Here is a 10,564-nt window from a genome sequence, read left to right on the forward strand (position 1 = left end):
GAAACATAAGATATTTCTTGGCCCAGTCTTGACATTTTATCTTAAGACTGATTTCCAGGAGTCCTATCCTGACAGCACGATGGGTTGTCCTTTCATCCTTACAGGGACAGGAAATGCACGAGAGGTTAAAGGTCCCCTCTCACATCCACACTCCAGTGTTTTTCCTGTCCCTGTAAGGACAGGCACGAGAGAAGAAGCGCGGCATCTAGCAAGCAAGAACTTACCGAGGGCCAGCAGAAGCGGGGTCCAAACGCCAGATCCTCTCGTCAGAGGGCCCGGGGCGGCACCCCCCTAAGGGGAGTTCTCCGCCAGGCATCCCGTGGAGCACTGCTCTAGGACTCGGAGTTGCTTCCCCTCGACTCCCACCGCATTGTCCAGAGATGCTGAAGGTGTCGGCGGCCGCGTCAATTCCGGGCTCCCGATGACAACTTCCGGCGGCGCCATGACAGTCGACATCAGCGCGGCCGGACGCGGCGGACAGGTGGCTCAGGACAAGGTAGGATAAAAGTGGGGAGGGGCGACCAGGCAGATGCGCTGTAGTCACTCCCCACCATGTTCTTGTAGGAGAAGACGGCACCGGCAGCCACAGCATTGACCTCCACGAGACCCAAATGCCCCATCTGTGCCAATAAATTACCGGGATGATGGAAAAAACCCCTATGTGAGGAGTGCACCCTGAATATCATCAGGGGCGAACAGGCTTCTCTTTTTGCAGAAATACGCACAATGGTCAGAGAGGAGGTCCAGGCATCCGTCTCCAGACTGCTACCCGCTCTGTCTTCCAGCCAGCCCCAGGCTAAGAGGCCAAGATGGGAGTCCGATCAGTTGTCGGACGAGGAGATTCCTGACACGGACTCAGAGGAGCAAGGCGAGATCACCTCTGAACCCCTGGAGATTGGGAAGAGATACATCTTCTCCTCGGACAATACGGACGAGCTTCTCAGCCCCTTGAGAAGCACCATGCAAATTGAGGAGGCCCCAAAGACTAAATCCATCCAGGATGAGATGTTCGGAGGCCTGAGAGTGAGGATCCGTCAAGTCTTCCCAGTTAACGACCATATCCGTTCGATGATTCTGGAGGAATGGGAGGACGCCGAGAAACGACTAGTCATACCTCGAGACTTTAAACTTAGACTACCATTTAACCAGAAGGACATTAACACTTGGGATGAGGTGCCTAAAATTGACACCCCGGTGGCCAGGGTGTCAAAGAAGACTTCAATTCCCTTTGAAGATTCCTCCAGCCTCAAGGAACCCATGGACAAGAAGGCCGATGTGCTCCTGAAAAGGGCTTGGGAGCTATGAAACGACCACCTAGAACAACAATTGAAGGATAAAACCCCTAAAGGTGATATCTTAGAAGGCCTTCCCCTGTTAAAAGTCGCGACCGGATTCCTGGCGGACGCCTCAGCTGAATCCGTATGATTCGCGGCCAGGAATAATTCTTTGTCCAATGCGGCTCATCGAGCCATTTGGATAAAGACCTGGTCAGGGGACTATCAGTCAAAAAATAAGTTATGTGCCATACCCAGGTGGGAGGGTATTTTGGGCCGGCCTTAGATAAGATCCTGGAGAATGCCTCGGTTGACAAAAAGGCTTCCGGAGGAAAAACCAAAAAGACAATTTCCCTTTCAGAGACCCCAATCTAAGAAATATAGAGGGAAGGGGAAATCACCTCGCTGGGAGTACACAAAAGGGGGGAAAAGTAGGGCTCCCCTGTCTCGCTCCAGACAAAGCTGCAGGAGACAATGACGCCATACCTGTAGTGGGTCGCCTCAGACACTTCGCGGGGGCATGGGAACTCATCTCTCAAAACCGGATCCTCAATATGGTCTCCCAGGGCTATACCCTCGAATTCACAGAAACCCCCCAGCACGGTTCGTCGTAACAAATCCTCGGTCCAGGACCCTTATAGATCCCATTTGGGCAGACATAAAGGACCTGCTAAAATCAGGGCTAGTAGTTCCAGTCCCAGAAAAGGAAAAAGGGCCACTAATCAACCCTCTTCACCGTAAAAAAGAAAGTTGGGGGACAGTCGCACCATTATAAACCTAAATCCATTAAATTAGTGGATCCGATACAAAAGTGTTATGAGCTCATTTTCTGCTCCTCCAGTTGAGAGTTCTCCTTCCATTCTCACTCTGGTGGTGACAGGAGGTAGTGAGGTTGGTTTAAGTGGTTGTGATCTGCCACCTGATGAGAAGGATAACGACTGGATCTCTGGAGTTTCAGACTGGATATAGACAGCCGACGCCCTATCCTGCTGCTGGTGATTCAGTCTGCTTCTCAGCTCTCTTCCAGTCTTCTTAAGTTAAGTTTGTTTTTTTGCTAATGTTCACACTTGTGCTTGTTGGTCAATTCAGTTTCTTGTGTGGTCAGCTTGCCCCTGCTGGGGCTGAACTTACACTCCTATTTATCTGTATTTGCCAATTTGCCTTTTTGTCCCATATTAGATTGGCCTCTTTTTGCTCTGTTTCAGAATATTTCAGAGTGCTGATATAGTGGGAGAAGTCTAGTGACTTCAGGGTTAATTTTGCTATCAGATGTGTTGGACATTATTTTTGGTAGGGTTTTTTGGCAGATTGCAGACAGTGGCTTTCCTTTCCTGTCCTTTCTAGTTAGTCGGGCCCCATCACTTGCTCAGCCTATTTTCCTGCCTGTGTATGTGTTTTCTTCTTGCTTCACCGTCAATACATGTGTGGGGGCTGTCTTTTCCTTTGGGGTCTGCTCTGGGGCAGTTAGTTTTCCCTTTTCTTGCTTTAGGTCTATGTAGTCTTCCGGCGGTGACGAGGCGTCTAGGAACAACGTAGGAACGCTCCACTGCTACTGTTAGTTGTGTGGTTAAGATCAGGAATCTGCATAGTGACCAACCTCTCTGGTTTTCTGGGACTTAGCTTTTTGTTGTTCCTCCTCAGTGACCCATTCATAACACAAAAGATTCCGATTGGAGTCTCTAAAGACCACCACCCCACTGATACACCGGAATGCGGCTATGTGCACAATAGATCTAAAAAGCGCGTACTATCACGTTCCCATCCACCCTCACTCTCAGAAGTTCCTGCGCTTTGTACTAAAAAAGGAAGCAGGTACTACCACTATCAGTTTCAGGCTCTTCCCTTCGGCTTGGCTTCAGCACCTCGAGTATTTACGAAGCTTGTCGCCGAGATGGTGGCATGCTTGAGGCAGAATAACATAATCATCGTGCCATACCTAGATGACTTCCTGGTAGTATCCCTGTCAACGGCGGAGTTAAAGCAACAACTAGTCTCGGTGATAACCACGCTCGAAAGCCTAGGTTGCATCTTGAACAAGGAGAAGTCGGACCTGCAACCCAGTACCCAGAGGAAATTCCTGGGAGTCATGTTGGATTCCAGGAGAAGAATTTCGTTTCTACCAGAAGAGAAAAAGAAACCCATCAGGGACAAGGTTCGTCAGCTATGGCGGGATCAGAAATCCATAAGGACTGCTATGAAGATCCTGGGTACCCTGACCGCATGTATACCCTGTGTAATGTGGTGCCAGGCCCACACAAAAGGCCTACAATGGGAGATCCTAACAAAATGGGACAGACGGCAGTCCTCTCTGGACAAGAAGATTCGGCTGTCCCCAGCATTGAAAGCATCGCTAAAATGGTAGATCAGTCACAGGAATATCAGCCAGGGGGTGCCTTGGATCCTATCACCATCCATAACGATTATCACGGATGCCAGCAGAGACGGATGGGGAGCCTATCTGGAAGGAAAGTACCTGCAGGGAACACGGCCCGGAAAGATCAGCGCGCAGTCCTCAAATTACAGAGAGCGAGCAATGTGGAAGACGTCAAAACGAAGCAGCTCAGAGCTACGGGATCAACACATAAAGATCATGTCAGACAACATGACTACAGTAGCCTTCCTAAGGCATCAGGGGGGCCCAAGACACAGGAAACTGCAGGACCTAGCAGCCCGCATCCTCACCTGGGCAGAAAACAATGTTCGCTCCTTGTCAGCAGTACACCTAGAAGGCTCCCAGAACAGCATAGCCGATTATCTGAGCAGACAGGAAGTCCGAGCCACCGAGTGGGAATTGTAGGAAGAGATCTTCAGAGATCTGTGCCATCGGTGCTATATATCGGAAAATTTGGAAGAAGTTCTGCTCGGAAGGTGGTAGTACCCCCATAGACCCGTCTCGCCCAAATTTCCCTCAGATCCTTGACTTCCTGCAGGCAGGATTTAATAAGGGCCTAACTCCAAGCACATTAAAAGTCCAGATAGCAGCTCTAAGTTCTTTCTTTAAATTCTCGTTAGCCTCTCATCCATGAATAGCGCAGTTTACAAAGGCCATCCAGAGATTGAGACCCACGTTAAGGAAAACGGTTCCCCCGTGGGACCAAAATCTGGTACTTAATGCCCTATGCAGGCCTCCTTACGAGCCAATATCCCAGATAGACATCACAAGGCTCACACAAAAAAAAGTCTTTCTGGTAGCCATCACCTCAGCCAAGAGGCTGGGCGAAATCCGGGCCCTGTCAGTCCAGAACCCCTACATACAGATCTTCGAGGACCGCATAATACTAAAACTGAACGCAGGTTTCCTCCCTAAGGTGGTATCTCCCCAGAATTTAAACCAGGAGATAGTCCTACCCTCATTCTGCCCATTTCCGAAAAACGATAAAGAAAAACCCTTTCACTCATTGGACGTTAGACGAGCAGTCACACGCTACTTAAAGGTCACGCAAGAGTGGCGACAGGACACAAAATTGTTTGTCCAGTATGGGGGTAAAAATAGGGGTAGAGGCGCATCTACACACAGCCTAGCAAGATGGATAACATCAGTTATCGCCTCAGCGTACGAAGCCAAGGGTTTACCTATACCAGAGGGGCTTAGAGCCCATTCCACCAGGGCAGTGGCAACATCATGGGCAGAGAGGGCGGGAGCCTCAGTAGAGCAGATATGCAGGGCCGCCACCTGATCTACACTAAACATTTTCTGTAGACATTACAAATTGGACTCGTTAACAGCCAGCCAGACAACCTTTGGTCGTAAGGTGCTGCAAGCTGTAGTCCCACCCTAAGCGAATTCCTACTTTGGTATTCCCCATCATGCTGTCAGGATAGGACGTCCTGGAAAACGGAGATTAGACCTACCGGTAATGTTATTTCCAAGAGTCCATCCTGATAGCACTGGTAGTTCCCTCCCGATGATTTGTATTTGTGTTACTATGCTTGTACTAAATCTCAATAAATATTAATTGCATCCATACTGGTGTGGTACTTGGAAAAATCACTGGAGTGTGGATGTGGGAGGGGACCTTTAACCTCTCATGCATTTCCTGTCCCTGTAAGGATGAAAGGACAACCCCATCGTGCTGTCAGGATGGACTCCTGGAAATAACATTACCGGTAGGTTTATTCTCCATTTTTTCTAAGGTTTTATGGACCGATGAAATGAGAGTGACTCTTGATGGGCCAGATGGATGGGCCCGAGGCTGGATCAGAGCTCCACTCCAACTCAGATGCCATCAAGGTGGAGGTGGGGTACTGGTATGGGCTGGTATCATCAAAGATGAACTTGTGGGACCTTTTCGGGTTGAGGATGGAGTGAAGCTCAACTCCCAGACCTACTGCCAGTTTCTGGAAGACATCTTCTTCAAGCAGTGGTACAGGAAGAAGTCGGTATCGTTCAAGAAAAACATGATTTTCATGCAGGACAATGCTCCATCACATGCATCCAAATACTCCACAGCGTGGCTGGCCAGTAAAGGTCTAAAAGAAGAAAAAATAATGACATGGCCCCCTTGTTCACCTGATCTGAACCAATAGAGAACTTGTGGTCCCTCATAAAATCTGAGATCTACAGGGAGGGAAAACAGTACACCTCCTGAAACAGTGTCTGGGAGACTGTGGTGGCTGCTGCTGCACGCAATGTTGATCATAAACAGAATCGATCGATGGAAGACTTTTAAGTGTCATCATAAAGAAAGGTGGCTATATTAGTCTCTGATTTTTTTTGGGTTTTTGAATGTCAGAAATGTTTATTTCTAAATTTTGTGCTGTTAAGTTGTTTACCTAGTGAAAATAAACAAGTGAGATGGGTATATATTTGTTTTTTATTAAGTTGCCTAATATGTCTGCACAGTAATAGTTACCTGCACAAACAGATATCCTCCTAAGATAGCCAAATCTAAAAAAAAAACCACTCCAACTTTCAAATATATTAACCTTTGATATTTATGAGTCTTTTGGGTTGATTGAGAACATAGTTGTTGTTCAATAATAAAAAGAATCCTCTCAAATACAACTTGCCTAATAATTCTGCACACAGTGTAAGGTTCTAAAGTTGGGTTCTGCAACTGAAACAATAGTAGAAAGCACTCAACTCTATCTTTCAAATTGCAAAAGTTTAGTTGTTCTGTTTATCATTAGGCAATCAAAAAACATGATGTTTCTATAAAAAAATGATATTTCTGAGGCTGAGGCCTTGAATTCCAGATGCTAATCATAATGCAAAAGACAAGAGCAGTTAGAGGTGTGACCGGCCTCACACTGTGATTTTCAAAGGACTCACAAGATATTCAAAAGGAAAGTTATACTCACCCTCACGTATCCCCCCACAACTCATTTTCTGATGTAAACCTGGCCACTGATGATCTCTGCTTCCTTGTCCCACTTCGACACACTGGAAATATCTCAGCCAAGGGCTGGTTCAAGTCAGTTTACACTGCAGCTAGTGACTTACTGTTGACATTTCCTGCCTTTTATGTTGGAACCAAGAAGTAGAGACCGACAGGGACTAGGGAAGTATCAGAACAGGCACTGTATGGTATCAGTGAGGGAAAATATTGCTTCTTTAGGGTTTGCTCACACTACTGTATAACATGGCCAAGTGCTGTCCGATGTTTTAGCACTCGGACCAATGTTATACTATGGGCTAATGCTGATCTATGATTATTTTATCATGCCAATTTGGCATGAGAAAACGATTGCATCATGTTGTGAGTTCCTCCGATGGTCGGCTCTCGCTCACCCATACAAGTGCATGTGATACATTGGACTGCGCTCGGATGACATTGTAAGGTGTCTCAGAAAAACACCCCAGTTTGGCTTTCTACTTCTGTAGCTAACTGCAGTGAACTTGCTTGTCGATTTCCTTCAACCCTTCTCATCATTAGGTGGCCAGCCTGGACATCTCAGTGAGATGGTTGCAGTTCCATTTTATGTCTGATAAGTAAAGCCGTGCTGATCTTCTTGTAGCCTTCACCTTTTTAGTGTAAAGAAATGTTTTTCTTTTCCAAGTTTTATGACATTTCTCTTCCATGTGGTGCCATTGCTGACAGCATGAATGGTGAGGGGGTTTTCTTTAATTCACAACCTTTCACAAGCAACTGTCTACTGCTTAATGAATAATTAGACTTACCTGTGGTTGAATTCTTGGTAATTAGAATATTGTAGTCTAATAACTTTGCTCCTAGGACATTCATTGGTGTGTACTCATTTGCAACATGGTCTTGAATTAATTTGTTATGAAAATTACTTTCTTGTGTGTACATTAACAAATCTTGTTTGTAATCAATGGTCCACATTTGTGGGGGTATTTTTTTAGTATGGTTGATTCTGAACTGAAACTAAAGGTTTTCTGACTAATCTGTTGGAGTCTACTCATTTATGCTAAATACTATATACAAGATTGCTGGCAAATTTTGCCAAAATCATCCAACGTCTTGACTGTTTCTCAATCCATACTTATATGCAACTTCTAAAGTAAAGTCTATGCCAACACTAATACTTGATGTCAGTATAGGATGATCTCATCAGAACATTGTTATAAAAATACACATAAGAAAAGGCTGTTCTATTTTATTATTACAAATTGTGTTTCACACAAGAATTTAGATTCTGATAAAATTTTAAGGAACGTTACTCAGCTTTACAGTATGTAATTAAGATTAAGAATATGTAATTATTGCTGTCCATTAGACAGTGTATAGCAGCATAAGATGGTATTAGTAAAGCTATACATTATCTGAAAATACTCTCACTATTTTACTGTGTAATTATTGTTAATAAACTATTTATTTCTGATACATTAGTACTAGTGTTGAACAAAAAGATTCCCACTATCCTGGTCCTGCATCCAGTCCCTTCCTCTGTCGCAACTGGAATCCAGAGCCTCACATTCTGCAGTCTCCCATTGTTTTTTTGACCATAGAGGAGATTGCTCAGCAATCCCGGCTTCTCAGACGCCCTGCCCAGACCTGCTCTGTAGGGCTGGCTATTGCTGCCACCTTTGGGTCAGCAATGGCAATGCAGGCTGCTCAGCAGCAAATTGCTCAAGAGGCTGTCCTTCTGTCGCTCCACTGAGCATGCTCACGAGACGATCTCCCATTGAAGATCGGGAGCCACATGTCCAGGTCCTTCTCCAGATCTGATGGATGCATGAACCTGCGAATGACTCAATAAGATCCCCACCCTCTGATATTACGAGTGTGTATAGGGACTTAGCTATAGAGTCAGCGCCAGCCAGTGGCAAGCTACAAGCCACTACAGCATCCTCCACAGTGCTAGCGTCCGACAGTGCGCCTGCTTCCAGGCATTGTCGGCTAGTGGCAGTGTCTGTCGCCGCTCTGCAGTCTGCAGCTCCTCTTGGCGTCCGCAGTTGCAACGCCACATGCATGGTAGGTCTAGATGGATGCAGATCCTCTGCCTAGGGCCCAGCTCCTGTGACCATATACCGTGCGTGCACTTCTCTGAGACCTGTGACGCTAACAGGCTCAGCCTTTTTGTGTTTTTCCCTTCAACTCTGTGAGTAAACAGAGATCGCTCAGCGCACATGGGTGACGTTAAACCCACGTGCGTAATACCGCCATATTGTTCGTCCGCCATTAGCTAGCAGCAGTGTTAACACCTTCTGCACGGTGGACCCCGGGCGGCGAACGCACTTTATGTTATTTTATATTTAGTGCATTCCGCTGTCCCTAACAAGACTATGGTACACTAGATGAGGTGCAAACAACAAAGGGTTAATTTATTTACCGTTTAGGAATGCAGTGTTTAGGAAAATGCAGAAACAGGTATGCAATGAAAATAGACAATTTACAAGGATAATATTCTCTAGCTGGGCCATCAAACAGCACGAAGCACCAACTATAAGAGCTCAGAGTATTTATCCAACTGGCAAGACAACACAGTAAAGTAATGCATGATGCTACACTAACTATAACCTATCTGGCCTCTGGTACACCGGCCTCACGGCTACCGTGGTCTATCTATTGCAGCCTATCCTAAACCCTAGCACGTGCACAGAAGAGGTTAACACTCACAATAGCGTTGGTATATCAGTCTAATCCCAGTGGCCCCTGCAGCTTTGCAAGATGGTGCGCACTTCTTCCTGGAAGCTCTGTGCAACGTGGTCTTTTCCTTGTGTTTAAGGAGAAAAAGAGAGCTACTAGGTAGTGAGTATAAAAAAGAGTATCATTTTATTAAATGAATAATCAGGACTTACAACATTTTAACAGTTTAACATATAAAAATGAGCAAAATGAGACTGTAGCAGGATAACCCAGGTGCGACACAATGGGGGCACCAATGCCCATATACACATAAATACCATCAAAAAGGTTAATAACAAGCGTATAACCAGGTAACAGGTGCATATACAATGGGGGATCTCAAAAAATAAACGGTCTGAGTATATGAGACAGCAAACAGGTAAACATAAGGTGAATACCAATATGCATGTGCAAAGCAAAGCTATAATGGACTTCCTGCGCTAAGCAAATCTCATGAAAACATGTGCCAAGTTGAGACCGAATGAGAGAAACTCACCACAAGATGTGTAGGGCAGCGGAAAAGACCCCAGGACCAGGTGTAAAAGCCCCAACGCACATTTCGCATGCACAAAGCACCGCTTTCTCAAGGGGAGTATCTGCAGGAAATGTAGAAGGACCTTAAGAACACATGTGACCCGGTCAGCTGGTAATCGCTGGGCCAATAGCAGCGGTGAAGTCGGCGCATGCGCACTGCGCGCGACGGGACCCGGCAAGAGCAGGAAGGCATCAAGTCCCCAAGCGCACGCGCAGAGGGAGAGGGGAGTTCCCGAAGAGCGCGCGAGGGACATGAAAGGCCTGCCGCATCCCCGGGACCCGGGCACACAGAGCGCACGTGCACACAGCGCTACTATGCCACCAGCACAGCAGGGCTGCCACTAGGAATTTTGGGGCCCCATAATGGCAAAATTTTCGGGGCCCCCTTGAGACTTCGCCCGGGCTCCACCCCAGCCCCACCTCCACCCCTCAAACTGTCCACAGTCCCACCTCTCTCTTGGAAAACTGCACTTCTCATCAATCACACATTAACAGTTCCCATTACCAGATCACACATCTAGCCAGCAGCTCTTGTTTTGGCAAAAAGATTTTTTAAATCTGCCACCACAACAAGGTAGACTCTTTTGACCGGGCCCTACTCTACTGTAACCTATTAAATATTTGCTAAAATATCCAATACAATTTAGATATATTTTTTATTTATTTTTCAATTTTTAAAATGACCAATAATATCACATCGAAAGGAACTAATACCACCGCACC

Source organism: Dendrobates tinctorius, unplaced genomic scaffold, assembly GCF_039654945.1.
Source record: "Dendrobates tinctorius isolate UK_male_01 unplaced genomic scaffold, ASM3965494v1 ptg000016l, whole genome shotgun sequence".
Taxonomy (NCBI): Eukaryota; Metazoa; Chordata; class Amphibia; order Anura; family Dendrobatidae; genus Dendrobates; species Dendrobates tinctorius.